The sequence below is a fragment of the Armigeres subalbatus genome, chromosome 1 (assembly GCF_024139115.2).
Source record: "Armigeres subalbatus isolate Guangzhou_Male chromosome 1, GZ_Asu_2, whole genome shotgun sequence".
NCBI lineage: Eukaryota > Metazoa > Arthropoda > Insecta > Diptera > Culicidae > Armigeres > Armigeres subalbatus.
Genome location: NC_085139.1, coordinates 160,307,109 through 160,334,278, shown reverse-complemented (window position 1 = coordinate 160,334,278; position 27,170 = coordinate 160,307,109). Strand labels below are relative to the sequence as shown.

At 38.4% G+C, this 27,170-nt stretch overlaps 1 protein-coding gene across 1 annotated transcript in view; it reads left to right on the top strand.

Annotated features, from left to right (window-relative positions):
* LOC134205423 (methyl-CpG-binding domain protein 5) overlaps positions 1 to 25,424 on the top strand; it is a 158,613-nt gene extending 133,189 nt beyond the window's left edge. Inside the window, exon 11 of the mRNA XM_062680652.1 lies at positions 16,267 to 25,424. The gene's annotated coding sequence lies outside the window, so the exon portion shown is untranslated. The remainder of the gene's footprint in view (positions 1 to 16,266) is intronic.
* Positions 25,425 to 27,170: the final 1,746 nt, after the last annotated feature.

The following is a 27,170-nucleotide window of genomic DNA, read 5'->3' as shown; positions in this document are numbered from 1 at the left end:
GCTGTTTTCGACGATTTCGCCAAACCGTGATAAGGGTATGCGATATCTCACATAACTTTTTAATTGATGAAAAGTAATTTAACCCAATAATTCCTATATGCAAAATTTAAAAATTGATATTGATTGCTTAAATGCGTTGATTGATTGAATATATTTGGCTTTGTTTTTAAAATATCTCACTGTCATCAATATTTAAAATTGTTTTAGGAAGGTGTCGGCACATAAGGCTGTGCATATCCTTCCATCCCATTGAAAGGGAGGAGTTAGGTGAGAGACAGAGTGAAAACAAAAGCTCTTAGAGATAGGATGTCGCGTGACATTAAGACACAACACGTAAAGGCATATGAGGTGAAGCGCATCGACGGGGCGAGACGGTCCCCGCGGCGGGCCGCGGTTGCACTGGTTTTCTTTTTGTAATTAATTAAAACGCGTACACACCGCGTTGGGGTTCAATCAAGACTCTTTTATTCACTTAAAATTAACTTACAGCTAACCTGTAGTAGAATTGACAATTTTCTCTCTCTTTCTCTACATTTAATTACTCTTTCTCCTGACGGTTCATTTGGAACCTCGCCAGGTGCAGTATTTTGCTTAAAAAGCAAAAGTAAGCAGACTTAAAAAACAAAACCCTGTGGCTGGGCGCAAAACTCTTTTCTAGCGCGGGTCGGTGCCAAGGTAAATTGACTCCGCATAAAATATTGTGACGAATCCCCCTGAAGGAATTTAAGTAGTTGGGGTCGTCACATTACCCCCTACCCAATGAGTTGAAAGTGTACTTGAAAAGATCACTTTCAATTGAAAATAGCGGGTTGAGCTCTAACTTTTATTTAACTTGGTAGATCTTGCAGTTTTTTTTGTACACTTTTCCCTTTTTGATAACTTTAAGTATCCAGATCAATACAAAAATTCTATAAATGTACTCCCTTTTGTTTAATTTTCTGGAGGGTATTTTTCCTCTCCCATAATATCCTTTTTAAGGAGGCATAATTCTTCTCCTGTAATTTCTATTTTATGGCTTTCTATAGGAGGCATGACTCATCTCCTGTAATATAATCTTATTTCTTTAATTTATATATCTTTCTATAGGAGGAATGATTTTCCTCATTGATTATTTTCCCTTTCTAAAATTTAGCAAACTAATGTGCCAATATGAATGTGCTGAGTTGAATATAACTTTTAGAAAAATGAACCATGTTGTTGTTTTCAAAAATGGCACATGAAAAATACTGCAACTCTACCATATTATATGACTTTCGAACATTTACCCAAAAATTAAAAATGTGATGACTCCTTTTTCGGTCAAAGGCAAGCAGAGTCATCGCATCACCCCATTCCCAATCAGCTCGTGGTGGAATATAAGGGTCCATTTCCCTTCCTGATGGAATTTGGGAGTCCATTTCTCTTTCCCAATATACAAGACAGCTAAGGTAATGATTTTGATTAGAAAACCTATCTAGCCGTAATCCTCATCAAATCATTTCATTTTTGCCAATTTGTTTTTCGTAATCCATTTTCGTAATTTTACTTTTACCTTCTTGACGGTATGGCGTAGCCCTTAACAGAATAATTATTCTAGATTTGCCAGCCCTTCGGTACATTCAAAAGCTATTAAAAGCAATTGATGGACGCATTTTTGTTATAAAATTACCTGTAGGCCAACACCATCACAGCCTGTCTTTTCCTTAAACAAATTACCATGAAATCCCTGACACAATAGACAAATCCGAAAAAAATGATGTTGCAATTGGAATGTATGATTCACTAAAAGCACCAAAATAGAACATAAAAAAATCACCCTAATTTAATGTTGGTAATATTTTTAAATTATAGGGTTATGGATTATAGCAGGGTCCAATTCCTAGCACAGGCTCAAAAACCAAGGATAGAAACATTATTTTGCCTAAACTCTTTCGTAATAATGTGTGCTCACTCGAGAATTTACTATGCAACTAGCCGAAAATGAACTTAAAGACGCAATTATGCTGAAGCGAAATAGCCGAACAGGAATACCTGCAGATTCCCTATTCCTGCTCTGAAATTAGAGCAAAAAAAAAGATTCCTTCTTTGAAAACATAGCGAAAGCCAAGGTCCAAAATATTCCGTTATTAAAAACAAAAACGCTTGAGAGAGATTGAAAATATACAAAATACAATTCGTCAAGATTCAATTTTTTAAAGAGATTTAGAACCTTGCCAAGTGCTGTATTTTGCTTAAAAAGCAAAAGTAAGCAGACTTAAAAAACAAAACCCTGTTGCTGGGCGCAAAACTCTTTTCTAGTGCGGGTCGGTGCCAAGGTAAGCTGACTCCGCATAAAAGATTGTGACGAATCCCCCTGAAGGAATTTTAGTAGTTGGGGTCGTCACACAACCAAACAAAACCGCGTTGCAAAGACTCGCTCATGCGGTTTTCGCAACGATTCGTGCATTCAAGCCGGTTTTCGCGACAACCAAAACTCCACCACCTGTTGATTTCCGACTACTGTCACGGCAACGATCGCATCGAGAAACTTCGTAGTCCGAACCGAACACCTGGCTGGAAATCGTGTTCTCATTGAACCAAGTCTCAACCAGAACAATGACGTCGTAGCAATGGTCGGCGACTGCAAGGCGATAGTCTTCGACGGATGAGTTAATTCCACCAACATTTTGATAATACAGCAGTAAGTTGTGCGGTAGACCGTGGCTGTAAGTTAAACAACTATCAGGCGGCGGAGGGTTCACTGACTTAATATACTTGCCTGCGGAAAGTGTTCGGAAGACCCCTTCACCTGACTCAACCACAGAGCCGGGACGGCTGTTGGTCGCTGGCTGCAAGGGCTCGACTGTGATGAGTTGGCTTGGGGCTTCCTCAAGGCTACAGGCGTTGAGCGTCCCGGTGGAGAAGACATCGTGGAACAGCGAAACCATGATGAGAAGCGTTCGAACTAGTGCCGAGTTGTTCTGTTATAGATCAGTACTAGAAGTCGAATGTCTTATAGCCGAGGAGCTGCTCGATAACGCGTCGTACTTGCCTAGAAGAGTGGAAGACCCCTTCACCTCGCTCATACTCAGGGCCGGGACGGCTGTAGGTCGCTGGATGCAAGGTCTCGACTGTGATGAGTGGACTAGGGGCTTCCTCGAGACTGTCGGTAATTGTGGGTCCCGGTGGCGATGTCGAGAGAGAGATACCGGCCGGGTAAGGACCGTCCACGTACGGATGCCTAACAGGTTCGATTGTAGGAAGATGGCTGAAATCGGGAAACGATTCAGGAGGCCTATTGTTCAGCGAAAAACAGTACTTGCCTGAGAGTTGATTTTGGAAGACTCCTTCTCCGGACTCAGACACAGGGCCGGGGTGTCTGTTGGTCGGTTGCGGGAAATGCTCGACTGTGCTGAAAGGACAGGGGACTTCCGAGATACTTAAGGCAAGTGTGCATCCCGGTACTCCAACGAAGACATGGATATTATTCACTCGATCATAATTGCTTCCTCTACTGTCGGGAATTCCAGCGGGTCGTGAATGGCTGGTGATGATTTTGATCGCCAAACATTCGCCGATGAACTGTCACCAGAGAATTCCCTAAACAGAATTCCTTATGGCCAGGTGGATGTGGAGAGCGCTCTTGGTTTCAGCACCCTACTGTCATCGCCTATCTCTCCAATGGGAAAAAATGGTGGCTAGCATCTCTGGGGTTAGCGCGTGGTGGGCCCCACTGACAATTCAAAATTAGTAAACAAAGACATCATTTCAGGACTAATTTTCTGTGATGGAGTAAATGTTGCTAAGCGATTTGAATGAATTTATTACTATTTTCGTTATGTACCACGTATTCCGTGCCGTGAAAAATGTGTTCGATTTTCAATTAAAATGTAATGAGACCGTCATTCAACACAACACGGTTAGTACGGTGCAAAACAAATTTGAATATTTGGTAACAATACTTTATCAGAAAATAACGCCAACAGCAAAATAATAACGTGAATTTCATGCTGGAGCCAGAAGCATAGCTGTGTGTCATCCGGCTGGGTTTCAGTTCAACATTCATACCTACTTTGAGTGAGACGAAGGATAACGTACTAACGACTGTACCTTTTGCTACCAGCCTTGTAACTTGAACGTCATCTGCATCTAAGCGTTTTTTTTTTTGGCAAGCGCGGCTATTTGCTCCGCTGCGACGTCCGGTGCTATTATCGACAGAAACAGATCAAATTTCGGTTGATTTTAAGGAACTGTCCTGGTTTCCAAAGACGGAGTTCTTTTGTAATTATGAGACTTTTGCACTTCTGCCTTCGATGTATATTTTTCTCTCACTACTCCGTGTCGTTCTATCATCGGCAATTGGTTAATTATTGATAGTCACTTGTCAAGGTACATATTTGATTCTGTGGCACGCCTCGCTTTTTTTTCACTTTCACTGTAGTGTGCTAACGTTATTAGGGCTAACTTCTCGTTACGCCGCCTGCCTTTAGCCTGAGCAAATTTGGTGTGTGCTCGTAGGCACAAGTAAGCGAGCAATACCACTGCGACTAATATCATCGTTCCGGCAATAACGCGCACTTTCGTAGTGTTCCGTTATTAATGATTGTGACCAATGATTTGTGGCCCATGATTTGTAATATTTGTCACGAGTTTTGCTTCGATTGTTCTAACAGCTTTAATAGACTGTTTTTACACTTCAACACTTTCCAAACTTAATTGATTGATTGAACCATCACGACAGTCACGGTTGCCATATGACGGGTAGCTTTTCGGAAAAGGCATTAGTCGTGACGGTGAGTGGCATTAAACTGTGTCGTATATTTCGGTTAAACTAGTTTTTATGAAGTTGTAGATTCCAGTCCTTTACTTATACATAGAAGTGCTCTTACATCTAGAAGTTTGGTTAAACATTGAAATCTGTTTACGTGCAGAACTTTGGTGTTTGCTTAAGAATGAAAGAAAAGTTTGGAAAACATGAACCCAGGCTATGTTTTAATATCTAGCCACTTCGGGTTTCATGAGGGTCATAAATATTAAACGTTGCGTCGTCTCTTACGCACGCTGTAATCGGAAACTTGCGAGAATGAAATCATGAGGCAGATTAGGTCGCTGCACTTTCACCAAACTCTTCCCCAACAGTGGTTTTATTGTTTCCTACAAGCCTCTGAATGTTTACTGTCTCATGATTGTGGTGTGTTACTTCTTTACATTTCCGCATACCATTGCCTTCTCCTTCTCGCCCTCCTTTCATTGGTCCGCCCCAGAAGACCAGAACCATCGCGATTCTTTGTTTAACACTTTTTGCCTTTTGTAGTGAAGATAGACCCTGGCGGTCTACCAGTTCGTACGTTCACGGTTGGCTCCTCTTCTTGGCTCGTCATAGCCATGACGACATCTGCGGCCACTCCCAGAGAGGGTATTTCCTCAAAGAGATTGTGGTTTTGTTGATTTACCATGTTCGCGTGGTATCCTCCAAGTCCTTGGACGATAGTCGCTGGTAAAGGCGGAATAGCGATGTAGGTATCCTTTCCCATCTTGTCGACAAGATTGCCGATCTGTGACAAATACGTGTGGATGGGTTGTGGTACCGTCCACGCTATGTCTTTTGATGATTTAAGGACCTCCTTCTCAATTGATGTGAGTGCTGTTCTCCGCTGTTTCGATTTCACGTCCAATAGTCTTAACCATAGCATGGCTGTCGCGTAATACGCGAGCTCTTCCTTCGTAAACTAGTACATATAAATATACATAATTTTTTCATTTCTTAATGCTAATATACATAAATTGTGAAGTATTTACCATATATTTATAATAATAACAAATTAACTAGAGATTAAATAGTACACATAAAAATGTTATATCTTTTGTCTTATGTGTTGCGATTTCGAATTCTATTAAAATATGTTTTAAGATTCTGCCGAGACATTGTAAAGTCGATAGCTTCGCAGTGTTGATTGTAAATGTTCATTATTCGATTCAAAGGTCCAAATTTGGCATAATTTGTTCGATGATAGTTTGTTATAAATAAGGTGCGATTACGAAGTTGCCTTGAAGGAATATAAAAGTTTAATTTTGATAAGATTTCAGGTGAATCAACACGTTGCGAAACGATATCATTTACGAAGGAAACCATTGCTATTTCACGCCGCTCTTTCAAAGTTTGTATGTCAATAAGCATGCAGCGTGCTTTGTATGATGGGAGTGGAAATGATGTCCAGACTAATTTACGAAGAGCAAATAGTAAAAATTGCTTTTGAACAGATTCTAATCTCTCTTCGTGCGTGATTGAGAAAGGAGACCATACAATACTGCAATATTCCATTATTGATCTAACATAAGCTACATAAAGTGTTTTAATTGTATATGGGTCATGAAAGTTATAGCAGAAACGCTTTATGAACCCTAGCATGTTATTAGCCCTGTGAATGATTGTGTTGTAGATTCCAGTCCTTTACTTATACATAGAAGTGCTCTTACATCTAGAAGTTTGGTTAAACATTGAAATCTGTTTACGTGCAGAACTTTGGTGTTTGCTTAAGAATGAAAGAAAAGTTTGGAAAACATGAACCCAGGCTATGTTTTAATATCTAGCCACTTCGGGTTTCATGAGGGTCATAAATATTAAACGTTGCGTCGTCTCTTACGCACGCTGTAATCGGAAACTTGCGAGAATGAAATCATGAGGCAGATTAGGTCGCTGCACTTTCACCAAACTCTTCCCCAACAGTGGTTTTATTGTTTCCTACAAGCCTCTGAATGTTTACTGTCTCATGATTGTGGTGTGTTACTTCTTTACATTTCCGCATACCATTGCCTTCTCCTTCTCGCCCTCCTTTCATTGGTCCGCCCCAGAAGACCAGAACCATCGCGATTCTTTGTTTAACACTTTTTGCCTTTTGTAGTGAAGATAGACCCTGGCGGTCTACCAGTTCGTACGTTCACGGTTGGCTCCTCTTCTTGGCTCGTCATAGCCATGACGACATCTGCAGCCACTCCCAGAGAGGGTATTTCCTCAAAGAGATTGTGGTTTTGTTGATTTACCATGTTCGCGTGGTATCCTCCAAGTCCTTGGACGATAGTCGCTGGTAAAGGCGGAATAGCGATGTAGGTATCCTTTCCCATCTTGTCGACAAGATTGCCGATCTGTGACAAATACGTGTGGATGGGTTGTGGTACCGTCCACGCTATGTCTTTTGATGATTTAAGGACCTCCTTCTCAATTGATGTGAGTGCTGTTCTCCGCTGTTTCGATTTCACGTCCAATAGTCTTAACCATAGCATGGCTGTCGCGTAATACGCGAGCTCTTCCTTCGTAAACTAGTACATATAAATATACATAATTTTTTCATTTCTTAATGCTAATATACATAAATTGTGAAGTATTTACCATATATTTATAATAATAACAAATTAACTAGAGATTAAATAGTACAGATAAAAATGTTATATCTTTTGTCTTATGTGTTGCGATTTCGAATTCTATTAAAATATGTTTTAAGATTCTGCCGAGACATTGTAAAGTCGATAGCTTCGCAGTGTTGATTGTAAATGTTCATTATTCGATTCAAAGGTCCAAATTTGGCATAATTTGTTCGATGATAGTTTGTTATAAATAAGGTGCGATTACGAAGTTGCCTTGAAGGAATATAAAAGTTTAATTTTGATAAGATTTCAGGTGAATCAACACGTTGCGAAACGATATCATTTACGAAGGAAACCATTGCTATTTCACGCCGCTCTTTCAAAGTTTGTATGTCAATAAGCATGCAGCGTGCTTTGTATGATGGGAGTGGAAATGATGTCCAGACTAATTTACGAAGAGCAAATAGTAAAAATTGCTTTTGAACAGATTCTAATCTCTCTTCGTGCGTGATTGAGAAAGGAGACCATACAATACTGCAATATTCCATTATTGATCTAACATAAGCTACATAAAGTGTTTTAATTGTATATGGGTCATGAAAGTTATAGCAGAAACGCTTTATGAACCCTAGCATGTTATTAGCCCTTTGAATGATTGTGTTGTAGATTCCAGTCCTTTACTTATACATAGAAGTGCTCTTACATCTAGAAGTTTGGTTAAACATTGAAATCTGTTTACGTGCAGAACTTTGGTGTTTGCTTAAGAATGAAAGAAAAGTTTGGAAAACATGAACCCAGGCTATGTTTTAATATCTAGCCACTTCGGGTTTCATGAGGGTCATAAATATTAAACGTTGCGTCGTCTCTTACGCACGCTGTAATCGGAAACTTGCGAGAATGAAATCATGAGGCAGATTAGGTCGCTGCACTTTCACCAAACTCTTCCCCAACAGTGGTTTTATTGTTTCCTACAAGCCTCTGAATGTTTACTGTCTCATGATTGTGGTGTGTTACTTCTTTACATTTCCGCATACCATTGCCTTCTCCTTCTCGCCCTCCTTTCATTGGTCCGCCCCAGAAGACCAGAACCATCGCGATTCTTTGTTTAACACTTTTTTGCCTTTTTGTAGTGAAGATAGACCCTGGCGGTCTACCAGTTCGTACGTTCACGGTTGGCTCCTCTTCTTGGCTCGTCATAGCCATGACGACATCTGCGGCCACTCCCAGAGAGGGTATTTCCTCAAAGAGATTGTGGTTTTGTTGATTTACCATGTTCGCGTGGTATCCTCCAAGTCCTTGGACGATAGTCGCTGGTAAAGGCGGAATAGCGATGTAGGTCTCCTTTCCCATCTTGTCGACAAGATTGCCGATCTGTGACAAATACGTGTGGATGGGTTGTGGTACCGTCCACGCTATGTCTTTTGATGATTTAAGGACCTCCTTCTCAATTGATGTGAGTGCTGTTCTCCGCTGTTTCGATTTCACGTCCAATAGTCTTAACCATAGCATGGCTGTCGCGTAATACGCGAGCTCTTCCTTCGTAAACTAGTACATATAAATATACATAATTTTTTCATTTCTTAATGCTAATATACATAAATTGTGAAGTATTTACCATATATTTATAATAATAACAAATTAACTAGAGATTAAATAGTACAGATAAAAAATGTTATATCTTTTGTCTTATGTGTTGCGATTTCGAATTCTATTAAAATATGTTTTAAGATTCTGCCGAGACATTGTAAAGTCGATAGCTTCGCAGTGTTGATTGTAAATGTTCATTATTCGATTCAAAGGTCCAAATTTGGCATAATTTGTTCGATGATAGTTTGTTATAAATAAGGTGCGATTACGAAGTTGCCTTGAAGGAATATAAAAGTTTAATTTTGATAAGATTTCAGGTGAATCAACACGTTGCGAAACGATATCATTTACGAAGGAAACCATTGCTATTTCACGCCGCTCTTTCAAAGTTTGTATGTCAATAAGCATGCAGCGTGCTTTGTATGATGGGAGTGGAAATGATGTCCAGCCTAATTTACGAAGAGCAAATAGTAAAAATTGCTTTTGTACAGATTCTAATCTCTCTTCGTGCGTGATTGAGAAAGGAGACCATACAATACTGCAATATTCCATTATTGATCTAACATGAGCTACATAAAGTGTTTTAATTGTATATGGGTCATGAAAGTTATAGCAGAAACGCTTTATGAACCCTAGCATGTTATTAGCCCTGTGAATGATTGTGTTGTAGTGGTCTACGAAAGAAAGTTTAGAGTCTAAGATTACTCCTAAGTCCCTTACTCTTTCACATTTTTCCACATTCTGATTTCCTAATGCGATTGAAATGTTTGGTATTGTTCTTTTTCTGCTAAATGATATTAAGTTGCATTTCTTTACATTCAGTTCTAATAGGCTTTTCTTGCACCATATGTAGAATTTGTCTATTTCATTGCGGAATACATTGATGTCGACTTCATTTCTTATTTCCATAAAGAGCTTCATATCATCGGCATAAATTAACACTTTAATGTTTTTCAGAATGAAGGAAATGTCGTTTACGTACAAGATAAAAAGAAGAGGGCCCAAATGAGAGCCTTGAGGGACTCCCGAAGTGACTTGAATTGGTTTTGATTTGTGTCCATTAAATTTGATAATTTGTTGGCGGTCAGTTAGGTATGATTCATTTCTTAGGTTTGCCACGAAATTCCGTTGACATGCTTGAAAAGTGAAAACATGCCTTCCATTATTATGCAATAAATGTGGGTATGTAAACTAGACCATCGTTGAAACTGTAAATATGGCCATTTATTATGAAACCAAGAGTCGTCTGACGGTTTGAATGTTCTCTTCCAGCAAATTCTTCGGAAAATGCCAATATGGCAGTTTCTGCGAGAAAGAAGGCATGTTTCATAAATTGTTGAGATATTTTAATCTAAGTTTCGATTATCTTGTCCTATCCGTTGGACATGGATAGGGCATGTTAATTCTTGAAATTCGCGAGGGTGCAGCTTATGGAATATCTAGCTGCTTATGCTTTGGGATAGCTAGGCCTATTATATGAGAAATTGAGCTGTAAGCTCGCGGAACATCTAACTGCTATATTTTCTGTCAGTCAATCCTTTTTAAATAACAATGCCCTCCTCAATTTTCAAAGCGAACTTGAACATCCTAAACCCCAGTTTGTGTTTTTTATCTTTTCGAAATTTTCTCTCTTCTATCATGTATCGAAATTATCTCTCTCCTATCATCTGAGACAAAACACCAATGATACAAATTAGTAAGAGCATATATAATTTAAACACTAAAAATCCAGTAATGTTTTCTACTCTCAGTTTATTATTTTGTTCACACGTTCCTGGGAAAACATCCAATACATTTACACAACTCCTATTCCAATACAATTATGTACCCGCAGAAACATTACACTTTTCTTCTATTTTCCGAGGAGGTATCTGAAACGTGGCTACAACATTCATAAATACCATTTGTAACCTCTCATCAATAAAAAAAATGTACATAAAAAAATGTATATTATGGTCATAGAATTAAATAAATAGGGGGAAAGACGGCTTTGGCAGGTTTTGTTCTATTATTAGCATTATCTATTTATGAAATTTGATCACAATATTCTTTGATATGCAAAGAATGTTTAGGCCAAATTTGAGCCTAGCCAGTCATAAAAAACCCCCCTGCCAATAATAGAACAAAACCTGCCAAAGCCGTCATTCCCCCTAGTTCATTTATAATATTAAAGTTATAGATTTAAATTTTTGTTATCCCATCCTAGTTCCGTTCTTTCGGTGTCAGATGCCCTTTAAAACCCTATTATGAATTTAAATTTGAATTATCCCTTACCCCCTGACACCAAGCAACCGCTGACAACAAACGAACGTTTGTCACAACGACCGTAACCCGCTATCATGCTGCCATGTCGGTAGCAAAAACCATTATGCCATGGCGGTTTTGTAAACTGCGGTCCAGCGGATATAAAAGCCAACTGAAACCAGGTTTAGGATCTTATTCGGTAACAGAAAAGCTAAATGAGGTGGTTTGTCACCAGATTGAGAAACTGTGTACGGTTTGCCGTCCAAACTTAGAATCTTCTTTCTTTATTTTCGTTTTGACTATTTAAAGACTAGTTTCTATATGCTTACTCTACCTTGAACTCAGGTGACCCTGAGTTCAGATTAAATAAAATATTAACTTTCAATTGACGCCAGACATGGGGCCCGATGCTTTGCCTGAATACTTCATATCCACATCTTGCAGTTGCAAGGGTGTGTTTACAGCAAACAGTTGTCTTGTAGGTCACAGGAGGACGCCACTGGCATGGCCGGTAGAGGCCTTACTGTTTTTTTGGAACCGCAGCCTTTAGCGCCATTGCACTAGCATATGTCATCCTGGCTTGTGGAATGTCTCTGGATAACTTGCCATATGATAAATCTGCAGGTACACCTCCAGTTGCAAACTGTCCAAATGCCATCATGGTAGCATCGTCACCTGGTCACCATGGTCATAGCCAATAGTTCTTTTTCAACGGTCGAGTAGTTCTTTTCTGCGTTGTTAGGCATTTTACTGGAGAATGTGATAGGCTTATTGTTCTCAATCGACAGGACTGCAACAATTGAACGTGTTTTCTTCTCCGAAATCTGGGAAATCTAGGACTGCTGGCTCTATGAATTTTTTTCTCAATGTGTTAAATGCATTTTCGCAGTCATCACTCCAAACGAAAACTACATTTTTCCTAGATAGATAATTTATAGGTGCACATATACATATATGAAAAATTGCGAATGTGTTTTCTATTATAATTGGCAAATGCTACAAATCGTTTCACTTCATCTGCATTCGTAGGTGTAGGCTATTTTTTAATAATCTCCACTTTAGACGGGTCTGGTTTAATTCCTTCTGCAAAAATATAATGACCCAAATATATCAATTTTTGTTGTAAAAAGTTACGTTTTGTTGAATTTAATTTTAAGTTAACCTTCTTTAGTCGTTCATATATAGTAATATGATTTCGATTGTGTTTATATAATGTTTTACCAAAAATAACTAAATCATCTAAATATATTGAACATTGTTCTCCATTGAAACCTGTCATCGCCATCGCTTGAGAATATCGATGGACTTATTTTAAAAACCCATTGGTAGTCTAGTCATTTAATATTGACCAGATGGAGTTGAAAAGGCTGTCATGGGTCTATCTTCTTGTCTTCTTGTATCGCTTAATGAGGGTATCCCTAAGCTCACTATCTTGCGTTTTATTTTTGTTTAACAAATCTTTCAAAGCTTCTTTTAATCCCAATAATTTAGTAGTGTTCCAATAGTTGCTGAATTTTCTGATATTGAAATTGAGTTTGCGAATAGTATCTTCTATTTAAAAAAATCTAATTTATTCACTTTCACATAACTGTTGTTAATGCATCTTCATCAATGAGTAGCACTCCATTTACTAGACACTTTCACTTTTTGGCCTCTGCTCCTGGCATGATCGCCATGTAATGTTCGGCGCGGGCCGTTCTGACGTATCGAATACATACACGTTGCGCAGTGGTTAATTGTTGGACTAAGATTCTTTATTCAGTAAATTTCATTCCTAACTCTATGTGGGGCGATATCAATATTTTTGCTGAGTGCGCGTCTCTTTGTTTATCGCACTCCAATTATTGAATGTTTATGCTACGTTGGATAAACGCTTCCGTTGGGATATTATTGTAAGACTGTAGCAACACAGATACGTAGCTAGGGACTCACCACAGCACAGACTGCTGCAATGTCAGACCTGGAATGGATTAGATGTTGTCCACCAGATTGTGCAGATGAGTTGATAGCAACTGCAAGTTAAGACTCCGACTCCGACTAAGACTTAAAAACAGCTTTGATTGCCTACTCTTTCAACATGTCCTTCAGTGCATTCCTTGAGAACGTGAGTGCGTGAGCACAAAAAGACCTTTGGCCATGGCAAAGTTAGCATGGGCATTTAAAATGTCAAGGGGAGCCAAAGAAGCTTGCTTCATTGTGAATAATATACCTCCACCATTCACAATTGGTGGTTGGTTGGTGTTACCTCCGCGATTACTCGTACCATGTCCACGAGTATTTCGTCTGAAGTTGTTGTGACTCTGGACGCCATATGTCATGATTTGTGAAGTATTTTGTTTAATGTTGGTTGTTGTAGTAGAATTCTCGGAATGCCTTGTCCGACATAAATGCTTTCAAGTTTGTTAATTTATCAACCTCATCGCCAAAGGTATTCATGTCACTTTTTGCCTTTGAGGCGTTAAGTTTTGATATGATGCTTTCTGGATTGACTTGCTCTGCGCATCTTGATTTAACATCGTTTATCATATCATCTATGGTGTTCAAGTTGTCTGATAAATCTATCCATGCCTTGCCTGTAATTCGTGTTTTTACGAATCGCACGGCTGTAGCAACTTGATCGGCTGTTACATAATCTTTCAGTAAACTTGCCGCATCTACAAAAGCTTCTATGTTTCCGGGCGTTCCATCATACATTTGTACGATGGAAGTCGCAGTTTTTATATCAAAAGCCATGGTTGGTATGCTACGGAATAAAATTCTTTTTAGCAAATTACTAAAAATTATTGCATATACCGTTTTCTACAATGTTGTAATTTTTGATTTAACAGAATTTTGACCTCGTCGAAATCGAGTCGCGCCGCTTTGATTAAGAAATTAAAATGCGTATGGCCAATAAATTCTTCGTTCAATAAAAGTTTGTCTGTAATTTGTTTATTGTTTGAGCTAACTATTCAAATCATTTCATCTATAGTGAATTTTAAATATTTTCTATATGGTGCTTTCTTTAAATTAATTTTAATTAAATGAATGTTTCTGATAAGGACTTCTATTTCAGACTCTACATCGCTCATTGGTGCAGAACATATGATCAACTTTTTCAAAAATATCCAAGATCACATATAAAATTTTCCTTTACACGTTTGCCAAATTTTCCAAATACATTTGACGGTTTTGTTGTTTTTGATAGTACGATGCGACGGTTTCACGTGATCACTACAGTGTTTACTTTTTTTGTTTTGTCTTTGCTCCACACTAGCAAGTTGAATGCATCATTACACCACGTTTAAAGCCGCTATGGACCGCGCTGCTTTTAGAGCTACTTGTCGCTCCCTCTTCTTGTACACACCATATGGCGTGATCGTTAATTGTAAAAGCACTGCTAGTAAAATTAGCAATAACAGTTATGATTGGGCTTCGTGGTCCGCATTGTGCTCTTCCTGACTCTGAATAACTGTTACAATCGAATCACCATTTGATTCCTTTGATTGGGTTTTTCCCATATTGAACTAGAATCCACTCTTCGGAATAAAGTTTTTTTTACACTATCACTTTAGCCGAAGATTAGGCTGTCCTGTCACGGTCGCCATGTGGTATCCCAGTATCCTTCTTAATTAAATAATCACGACCGATGTCGTTGATGGTACTGGTTCTGACTTTATTGAAAATCATGTGTTAGAAATAACCTTAGGTCTACACACTTGTTGTCTTCTCTACACTAGATATTACCTTAAGGAGGCGCTTGGAGTTGCCAACCATTTGTAAATAACCAATTAGAATTCGACTAGGAAAAGGAGAAACCGACGCCACAACCATTGGATGGAGAGAGAGAGTTTAGCATCGGGCTTGTAATATGAACCGTCTAACGTCAGTTAGACAACGGAATGCATATGCAAGAAATATCGATAGGTTATTGCCGTTTTGTTTGGTAATGTTGTGTCGCCAATCTAGGTTTGTTGTTACGTGGGTCACTGATCTGGATGACTTGGAAAAATAATTATGAAATCATTTATATGTGAGGAAGGTAGTTGTGCTTGTACAGCTAAGTGGTCATTAGCTATTTCCACGAGTTGGTGATATAAAGAATGGAAACTTATGGGTTGGAATATGAGGATCTGGCTTTTGTAAATTGTGTCTACTTTAGAATTTCGTATCGTGAGAAAGTATGTAAGGAACTCGGAGCATGTTGTATAGATAAGATAATTTATTGACTATCTGTTTTGAATAAGTACAAGGATGTTGAAATGTAATATGCTACACTGTCCATGACCATGCTTTGCTGCAAATCAGTTGCTCCATTTCGAATATACGCCTCTATGAACGATTCGGTGTCGGGCAACCAATCGACAAGTTTGGTTGGGTCGCCGGTAAATGTTTTTTATTCACGGACAAGGTCCGGAATTTTCCCAAGCTGTAAGAACTGTTGGGTGGTCAGGTCTGGGACTTGGGCCGCCGGTTAGGTTAACCTTTGCCTTCGAGGCCTTCTTTTGCGGGTTCCGAGGGCTGGCTAGGGTCAGGCTTTGGCTCCTGTGCCTGTTTGGTGCTTTTCACCTTCTTGGGCACACGCCCTTCGGGTTCCTGGACACCATCCAGACGACATTTATCCTTTATGGTGGCGCTTCTGGGCCTCCTCGTGTTGGGCGTTTTCTTGCTCGCTGGGCGTAGGGGCGGAGTCGGTCGCCTCTTTGGCCGTAGCAGCACCAGTAGGGGAGGAGAGGGCCTCGGTCTGTTTACTTTTGGCTACCTTTTCCTCCGCTACACGCCTGATGAAGGTGTCCTGTTTTTGTCTTGTGACTAGAACAGCTTGCCGAAGCACCAACAGGCTCTGTCTGAGTTCCATGTTGGTGTTGGCCTTTCCGCTTACGAACTCGATGATGCCATCGAGTTTTTAAGCCACCATTCGTATCCTTGGTAGTGGATCGTCGGGCGTGCAGACAAGGCTGCTCCCTACCACCACCGGGCTACCTTCTGTCACCGCGGGACTACCTTCTACCAACGCGGGGCTACTTTCTACCACCGCAGGGGTGTTGACTACCACCACAGGGTTGCTCCATTCCACCAGTGGGGGGTCTTCGGTACTGGCCATTGCAGCTACCGCCTCTCCTTTCCCATCCCTAGTTGGAGATCACGATAGCTTCCTTTGGCAAAGGGGTTCACTACCTCCTTCACTGGCAACCCTGCTGCAAAGCCCGCCACGGTTTTATGGGACGGAAGACAGCCTAGCCATTAGCCCACTCGCCGTTTCGAGTCGGTGTCATCCGGCCCTACTAAGAGAGTAGAATGTCAGGCTGCCAGCCCTCGCCTCGTAATATTACATTGTACCATACTCATATCATTAACGTGCCTTCAGAACCATAATTGAGACCTTACTGACGTGAGCCTCAATGCGCTCCCGCGCTCCCTCGTTTGTAACTCATTTAGCCGACTGGTTATGTCGACTAGTGTTGACAGACCATCGTTTCCAGTGGGTACCGCGCGGAGGCGAACTACACTACACAAGTCCAATCCATCGCTGATGTTCCTAATCGATGAACTGCTGATGATGCTCAACTCCCCGGCTGTTGCTGTGTCACCCATATTGCGACGCACCATCGTTGGAATGCGGCGCAGTCCGGTTGGCGACATCGTTAACTCGCGTTCTGCTAGTAGCGCTGCTCCTGTTAGCGCCACCTTGTGCAGTTGGGAACCAAAAACGTATGCGACTCCCAATTGCGCGGTAGAATCACTAGCCGGGGACTTCGTTTGTTGGGTTGTGGCACGTTCCATACGATATCACGGGTGATCTTCAGAATATCCTTTTCCGCTGATGTTAAACCAGCAATCCTTTGTTTGCTCTGAACGCCAAATCAGAGCTGGGCTACTAAGTAATAACTCGCGCACTTGTTGCTAACTAACACTTTTAGACTTCTCGAGTTATCTAAAAAAAAATTGGAATTATTAAATGGCATGTTTTAAGTACAATATGAACATTAAACACTTAACGTGTTATATATATATATTTCTTTTTTTTGTTCCATTTAATAGGGTGACCACAAATGTCATCAAAGAGGAACAGTGAATTAAAAGAATAAATATTAATAAAACTTGTGGATGATTAACGTTGTCTTCGATTGGAAATTGGAAAATTCATTCGCGATTCCAGATAAAATCCAAGCATCGTTATCGATTTTGCAATGAAATTTGCGCAAAAAATCTCGTCCAAGATTTCCATCAGTGGCTATGAGGAATTCCTGACCAACACTATGAAATGTATGAATGATTTCACTAGTTAAGTTAAGTTGAATTTGCGTAATTGTACTACCGAATTTATCTACTTTATGACTGTTAATACCTGAAACTGAACATTTTTTGTCTGTATTAACTTATTTATTTATTTATTGATTTATTTCGTCAAGCATTGTAGACTACAAACACATTGTTTCACTTAAACACTATCTGTTTTAGTCACTAGACAACTATTATGCTATACTATTCATTGTTTTCCTCACTAGCGTGTTAGACATTGATATATCGATGACCTCACAATATTTATTATATATGTTCATCATAGAGTTGAGCGGTCCATTTTTAGCATAGGATGTGCGTTGCAGATTTAGTTGAAATAAGTCACGATTTCTCAAGGTACGCGTAGGTGCATAAAAGTTCAAGCCTGACAGAAGGCTTTCTGCTTTTATCTGATGTGAGATTAAACCATTAACGAATGTTACACAACCAACTTCTCTTCTTTTCTTAAGTGTTTCGATATTAATTAGTAGGCACCGAGATTCATATGACGGAAGCGGTAGGGTTGACCAACCTAACTTTCTAAGAGCAAAAAGCAAAAACTGTTTTTGTACTGATTCGATTCGATTTGAGTGGACTTCTTGATAGGGTGACCAGACAATGCTACAGTATTCTAATATTGATCTGACGTAGGACACATAGAGTGTTTTTATCGTGTAAGGGTCATTGAAATGATAACTGAAACGTTTAATGAATCCAAGCATGTTATGTGCTTTATGAATAATGACGTTATAATGTTCTACAAAGGTCAACTTGGAGTCTAATAATAACCCTAAGTCTCTCACTTTTGTGCATCGTATAATTCGTTCCTGGCCTAGCTTACAGGTAATGTTTTGTAATATCTGCTTTCTAGTAAATGAAATTATGCTACATTTTTTCAAGTTTATATCGAGAAGGTTTTTTGAGCACCAGTTATAAAAATCGTCAATTTCTTGTTGAAATACGGCTATGTCAGCATCATCACAAATTTCCATGTACAATTTCATGTCATCGGCATAAATAAGGACCTTAAGGCGTTTTAATATGAGTGTTATATCATTAACAAAAAGAATGAACAATAATGGACCTAAGTGTGATCCTTGCGGTACACCAGAAGTAACTTTAATTGGCGAAGACAATTTATTATGGAAGCGCACTAACTGTGTTCTATCTCTAAGATATGATTCAATCCATCTAACCAAATATTCCGAAAAACCTAATCGCTGAAGCTTAAAGAGTAATAAAGAGATGTCAACTCTATCGAAAGCCTTACTGAAATCCGTGTACAAAGTTTCAACAGAGTTACCTCTATCCATTGCAGCAAGTGAAAATGTCACGAAGTCTAAGAGATTAGTGGCAGTGGATCTGCCTTTAAAGAAACCATGTTGGCGATTTGTGATCAAGTGCTTAACCTGTTCAAAGAGTTTCATGTTCACAATAGATTCAAACAATTTCGGTATACATGATATAATTGCAATGCCCCGATAATTTTGTACGTCTGAGCGTTTGCCTGATTTGAAAATTGGAAGAAGATAAGATTTTTTCCATAAATGTGGGAATACTCCATGAGCTAATGATTTATTAAAAAGCCAAAATAATGGTTTTACAAATGAAGTAGCTAATTGTTTTAGTAATAAAGGGGGAATTCCATCGGGTCCAGGACCCTTGGACGCATCTAATCTGTTACAATTTCATGTACAGTAATACCGGATATTGAAATATCATTTGTCTGATCAGGTAAATAATGAAAATAATCACGATCATAAACAGCACCAAGAGGTTTGTAAGTGCTTTGGAAAAAAATCGCGAAATAATTGCAAATTTCCTGGCTATCATGGCTAACCAATTCTTTAAATTTCATGCATGATGGAAAAGTATCCGATTTCTTTTTCTCTTTGACAAAGTTAAAGAAGGTTTTAGGATCCTTTTTTATATTATTTTCTAAAATCCTATTATAATTTTCGTATGCTTCTGATATTTGATCGTCAAGCTCCCTGCATATTTCAATATATTGTTTCAGATTATCAGAAGTTCGATTTTTCCTATATGTTTTATGCATTTTTGTTTACGATTTCTTAGATTTCTTATCTCACGAGTGAACCAGACCGGATTCTTAGAATTGTTGAAAACTTTTTTGCGTTTCTTAGGTACTAGCTCATCTACTAACGCAAACAGTGTTTGATTAAAAAAATGTAGACTGCTGTTTATATCTAAGTTACTATTGAGTATTGTTTTCCACTCAACTGCGTCAAGTTCATTTCTCATTTTATCAAAGTCACAATTGTTGAAGTCATTCACCATTTCAAATGCACATTTATTCGGGCGAGTGCTGGCAGAATTTATTATTAATGAGTATTCAATTGCTGTGTGGTATTGTTCGTTTTTCCACAAAAGATGCTGGGCCTTATCAACATTGAAATCTTCCGTACAGTTAGTGAAGAGAAGATCTAAATGGACATTACGGTCGTTACTGACATGATTCACTTGATTTAATCCCAACTGACTAGATTTATCAAAAAGTGACTGTAAAGTTTCATTTTCACCAATGATAGGAAGTAGCAAAGACATATTATCTTCATCTGCAATAAATTCAATTGAGTTTTGATTAAAGTCACCGTATATGTGAATTCTATTTTCTGAATCCATGTCACTCATAACTTGTTCTGCTGTATTGAAAAACTTTTCATAAGATTGTTTCTTTGCAAATGAGGGAGGAAAATAAACTGACACAAATATATGTGTCTCATGGCCAATCAAAACCTTTACCCAAACGTCGTCAAACTCTTTAAATTTTTCCGTTTCAATTAAGTCGGAATCAAATGCGGTATTTACAGCAATTAGTACACCACCACCCGATTTTTTATCAGTTAAAATTAGGTCTCGATCACATCTAAAAACATTGTATTTATTACCGAACACTTCCTCATTTTTTATACTTTCTGTCCAACTAGTTTCAGTACCAATTATAATATTGTAAGCGCATGTACATACTTTATTGTGAATTTCATTAATTTTGCCAGCACCTCGCATGCGGTTAAAATTTTGACAGTATATTAAAATTTCATTAGGGACTTCGTGATCATTTTTACTTGCTACCACAGTCATGTAAGTGATTCTGTCATCGTTACTTATGCTATGAATATTACATTTAATACATGTAGATTCAATACCTTCCTCTAAGGAGTTCGTCAATTCTGGCAAAAACACTGGCAAGCACAGGTCCCAACCAAGCGCATTGGTGATTGATTAGGAGTATTGGATGTCGTTGGACGGTCAGAAGCAGGATACGGGTTCAGAATTTCTCCTTTCTGGAATGCAATTGGTCGATACAGTGTTGGAGGCGGACGCGAAAAACGTTCCTTAGCAGCTGAAAGTAACTCTCTGTCCATCGGTAGGTTAAAATAATGGTTATCGTCATCACGAAGGGCGAAGTGGCTTCGTTGAGTTGTCATTTTATTATTACTGGTTCTAATAAAATGAGGCACTCTGATGTGTGGACTTGGTGTCGTAAATTTATTAGTTTTATTACGATCATTACCATCATTCTTAAATTGCTCAGCATAACGTCGTTGACACCTCTTTTTCTTTGCCTTAGCTTTCTCAGATAATCGTTGCTGGTTCCGTGGACGACGCTTACGTGCATCGTAATCAGTCCAATCGGCTTTCCATATTTTCATAGAACCAAGAAGCCGCCAACCCGAGCTAGTTTGGAGCGATTCTGATTCAGCTTCCGTTTCAGCTAGTTCTTGCAACAAGTTTGGTGGTGATTCTTTAGGAATAAGGCGAGCAGTGCCAATGTTGGCCTCCAATGTGTTCACTACAGTCGCCAAAGATTTTATTTCATTTAAGATATCACCTCCAACAGAAGAGGCCAGTGATTGTAACTCAGTCAAAGCATGTGATACTATTTGTGGCTGACTTGAGTTATGTTCATTGCAATGAGCAGCCATATCCATAGTCAGACTGCTCAGCGTTTGAAATTCACTACAATTTTTTTTTGAATTCTTCTGTCAAATCTTTTGTCAGATCCTCCACGAAATCATTTATATGCTGTTTAGTGGAGTTCATAGAAATGTTCAGCAGTCCCGTTAAATGATTTTTTATTGCAGACAGCTCATCAGCTGACCTATCTGTTTTACTTGTTGTCGGGCTGTTTTCAATTAAACGTGATAATGATGAAACAGCATTTGATAAGTTGGACGAAGTTGTTTTATTTATACACGCAGTCGTTTCTTTGAGCTGCAACTCAATATTGTCAAACAATTCGCCAACTGCACTTAATTTCTTCAGGTCGGAAGCCACTCGAAGATTAGCATCCGTTTGTTCTTTTATTGTGTCAATTAACTGCTGCTGCTGGTGGAGTACCTTGCGGGTGTCTATTCCTCACTATTTGGTTTGCTGATACTTTTTCTAGTTTCAATATAGATTTCTATGCTCCAGTGTACCCTTAACGTTAGGGATTTTCATTGGAAATCAGATCAAATTCAATAGACGAAAATACTTCTTTGTCACTTGTCTTTACTGCACCACAGAATTTTCTTCGGCGTACCGGCGCTTCGCTCGAAACGCTTTCCGCTGTCACCAGTTTGTACCCTTAACGTTAGGGATTTTTCTTCAGAAATAAAAATTCACGATCACTTTCTTCTCGATTTGCTACTTTGTTCAACTCAACTCTTTATTGCATCTTTAGCCTTATTTATAACTTACATGCTAGCCCTACCTACCGTTATACTATACGCACAACATGCGCGTTGTTGTACTAACTAAGCCAATGTCACGCGACAAAAAAAAAACAAAAGCTTCTCCTATAATAAAGCTCGACAAAGCTCAACGCTTTGTCACGTTTTATTATATGTCTATGTTTTATTATGTCTGTGTCGCGCTTCTTTTGTGTCTATGATGAATTGTACAAATAACTTTGGGTCTTTGGGTCTTTGGGTAATTTTACTAATAAATTTGGGTCTTTGAGTCTTTTTTCAAATAAATTTGAGTCTTTGGGTCTTTTGGGTAATTTTACAAAAAAAATTAGGGTCTCTGCACCAGTATAAATTAATAATAAATGCGTTCAATCAGGTAGTTCTCATTTTATGGAAACAAAATTTGAACAACTCGATTCGATATTGTCTCATATTGTCTTTACTGTCTCAGGTATGAAATTGACACCTGGGGTACATTGTTTGGAATATGTTACTGGTTTTGAACTTGGACTGCTCCCACAACTCCACCTTGTTTCCCAATTCCTCGTAGAACCCCCTATCTCGTGGAAAATAATTTGGTTGCGGACCATTATTGTAATTGACTCGGTTCTGGGGGTATGCGGCATTTTAACGTTGATATTGATGTCCACGTACACCTCTGTTATTAAAACTATGGCCCATGGTTCTACGAATTTTAGAATTTTGAAAATAGAATTTGATTTCTTCCACACTTCAATAGTGTAGCCGTTAGTATTGGATTTATATTTATTTTTAATTCCTGAAAGAAGGAGTTTCGCTTGTTCGAATGTAGCGTTACGAATACGCGGCGATTTACGCAAATTGGTGCACCCAGTTTTTTTTACGCGGTTTGGTTTTAGTCATTTAAAACCTTCCGCGTCAATAAAACAATGAGTCATCCCCACAAAAAAACACTAAAAATCAAATGAAATTCAGGGGGTATTTAAAAAGCTGTGAAAGTTCAGGTTAACCGAGAAATTAGTGAATTCCAAACGCGTAAAAAAAACCTGGGTGTATTGTCATTCAAAAATTTAAAAATGGAATCAAGCTCCATTAATTCTGATATCTCTACACGGTTAAGTTTACTACATGAAGAAAATTTAAATGCTTACAAATTTAAATGCTACTGCTTACAAAATTTAAATCTGTTTATTTCACTAGTGGAAGAAACTGGCTAGCAACTCCTATTGTTTATAAAAGATTAAATTGAAACCATTGAAAAATTAAAAAAAAAAACACTCACTTATTAATACTTCTAGGATGTAGGTCTTGTTGTCCTTGATTTCGTCCATCGATTTGAGGATCTGGGAATCTGCTTCCTATATAGTATCGATGTATACACTGTCTTCCTATATGACCCTTTTAGCGTAATTGTCGTTTTGGTCACTCCAACTGTTTAGTCCATCTTGCTGCGTTTGTGTGTCACTTACTTTGCACGCACTGTATTTCTTCTGACGGTTTTTTTTTTGTTCAAGTATTTTAACGTTTTACACTGGAGAGTTATTAAGTCTTGCCACTCTCTCCGCTACCCTTTCGGTGTGGCCTCTATGTGCCTTAGTTAATACATATCTCACTGCCAATATTGCTGGGACACATAGCGCGATTGTCTGTTTTGGGCATGCCGAAATATTAGTGACGAATTCGTCACTTGAAAACCAACCCATTGTAATTTGAAATGAACACTTCCAAATAAATTTTAGGAAATTATCATTTAGTTAGCACTTTAGAAAATTGTATCGTCCTATGCAGTGAGCATTTCTAGCACTTTGCGTATCTGCACTATTTTACTCCGCGAACTAATTGTCACGGTCGCCATGTGGATGATTAACGTTTGTGGTTTGATTATGCGGGAAGTTCGGACGAATTGAACGCGCACACTTGGCGGTTGGTTTTAGATTGTTTTTCATTAATACCGTTCGTGAGAATGCGAAGCGTTACTTTGTGTGGTCAGCTTCGTGGGTGACCTGATTAACTTTTGCTTACGCATGTTTATATTCACGGCGGATGTTTACACCGATGAATTAAACATTGCAGCACTTTTAGTTATGAAAGGTACAATGTTGCGAGACTAACATTGACGATTGGAAGTATTTATACTACAAACTCGTCGGATTTGTTAAAGTGTTTTGGATAATTAATTTAATTTTGTTTCAAAATGTATCGGCCTAATTTACTATGAATCACATTAATGTCGTCATTACTTAAAAAAAAAAAACGATTTGGTTTCCTAATCTCATATCTATTACTTATTTACTATAGTCAATCTCGCGTTGATCATTTTCAAACGCAATATGCTCATTATTTTTGTTATTGAAAAACCCGTGGCTTTCTGGTAGAAAAACCAACCTAACATTATTTTATGAATTAAACATATCCACCATCCACCATTTGATATCCGTGAAATGAGTAAATCAAGAATAAGGGAGTGTAAAACTATTACTCACGTGATAAGCATCATCAGTTATATTGTTATACTTTTTAACTAATGCAATTGAACACATGGAGGAAAACGCATTTTAGCGAACAATAACTTAACGGGGGCTTTTTAGTGAAAGCTAAACAGCAGCGGTCACATCAAACAATAAGTAAATCTATAATCAAAACTTCACACATACGCTATCACTCGAATACACCGGAAATAGTGAGATTCAGACAAAACCCAACACGGACAATAAACCAGAGAACAGAGATGCATCTCTTAATTGTAATCCACGAACAGGAAACACATTTTTTTTATCAATGCAACACTGACAGTACTCATCCATTTTATTACAGTATATATCTGTATGAATCGTATTGATGTTTTAGAAAACAAAAAAAAAACAAGTACTAAGATAATGTAATCAATAAATCAAACGATAAAGGCGAGCGAAGGACTGCTAGGTAAAGTTTTCTGAATGGAAAGGTGACGAAATTTGGTATTCAATCAGAATTTCTCAATTGATTATGATAAAAATCAACACGAATATGTTAAACAATTTTTTGTTCTGCACTGGCTAACTGCAATTACTTCAAATCAAACTCTCCATACAGAATTATCGGCTCGTGTACCTCCATCAAGCGGCATGATTTAACTAAAACGGAGCTACAACTTTAGTTTAACATCTAAAAAATAAACATTTTCAGTAGATATTATCGTGATGACAGGTGGAATGCGAAACGTCGTTTAGAGATTAAGTGTTGCGCGTATTTGTTCAAAAGCACTGGTTTGAGCTACTTAGTAATTGAAGGGTATCAGAAATTAATGATATGTTATACTAAATTATTAAAAAAAAATACCTATACGCTCTTCGAAAAAAATAGTCAAATAAGTCGATTGATGTACATTGCGAAATGTTTTCTCCCTGTTCAATTTTTTTGTTTTTATTTTTGTTTGTTACGTAGTAGATATTAGGTCAAAACGCCCTCTGCAAATGGTTAAGCACAGCGGACCAACGAGATCCATTTAAATTTTGTTTTCCTATTTTTAAGTATTCACTATGTACAAAGTCAAAATTATTTATTGTGTTTTTTTCTTTCTTGAAACTAATCCCAGTTAGGTTGATTGAAACGTTGTTACAAATAAAAAATATGTGAAATGATAATTGTGTGCTACTGAACATTACTTTGGAAAGAACAACCCTATCCGTGAGTCGCTGTTATTTTGGTAAATCGATTTGTGCCGAAGTACTTTCCCTATTAGATACGTTAGTCTTAAGTTGTGCTAAGAGAACTCATTCGAAAAGAAGATCGGGTGGGTCCATATTTCTGCTGTAACTTGTTGAACCAACTGGATGCTTACTTCTGGAAGATATCATCACCCCCGGGTTTACCCCATCAGGCACAAAATGACCTAAAGAACAGCCTATGACATAAATAAGATAAATAAGGCAGCATTATTCCAAACCTCCAGTTCCAGGACAGATCAGCACAGTGTCCGCAAACTTCAAAGTGGTACATATTTGAGCTTGTCTGATGCGATCGTCCTTACCCGGAAATACTGATGCCTCCAATCCACGAATTCGATGGTTCCTGACACTTTCATCCACAATGAATACGACATCGCATAATTGTAATGCCTTCATTTCTGCAATCCACTGTGCCGGCGTAATTTTTGGCAAATACTATTGAATCCACTTTAGCAGCCAGAACTGATCCAAGATGTGTTTCCTTGAATCTACTCTAACTTGGTCAATTATCCACCAATTTTGATGCTTCTGGAATCGTTGGATCCAAAAATTCATATAGCTTTCGTTCCCGGAAACTGGCGACGATGCAACATGGTCCCGGAGATATTCTGGATTCGTTGGGGAAATAGATTTTAGTGTGTAGAAAAAATATTTTACTTAGCAATTTAATTATTGTAAAATATAGATGTTATACTACGTAATGCAGAATGATCTAAAAGATGTCCTGTGATTATTAAGCCACTTTGGAAGCACCTGGTGAGATACGAAAATGGTGCCATGGGGGAAATGGCAAACAATGTCATGCGACTTATCCAATTCATTGAATTCTTTGGAATTGTCTCGAAAGAGGAAAGTGTTCCCATGAATTTCAGAATTCTCCAAAAAATATCCCGAGGATATTCACAAGAATTTCCTCAGACAATTCATTGGAAGTTCCTCAGAAAATTCTTGGGAATTTCCTTGAAAAAATCTCTGGATTTTCCTCACGATATTCTTTGGAATTTCCTCGGGAAACTTTTGGGAAATTCTTCGTAATATACTCCCGAGGAAATTGCGAAGAATTTCCAGGAGAAATTCCGAAGAATTTCTCGAGAAAATTATAAAGAACATCCCGAGGAATTTCCAAAATATGTAATGAGAAAATTCCTAAGAAATTGTCTAGACCGAAAAATTTCCGTGGAAATTCCGAAAACTTTCTCAAGGACATTCTGACGATTTTTCCAAAGAATTTCTCGAAGGCTTGTTTATTTAGCTTACATCTAAACAAATAACACTAAATCAACTATTTGGCGGTACAATACATTGTTCAAGGCCGCATCTCTCCATCTTCGAATGCGCACCGCGCTTTCCAAGTCGTTTTGTACCTGGTCTGCCTACC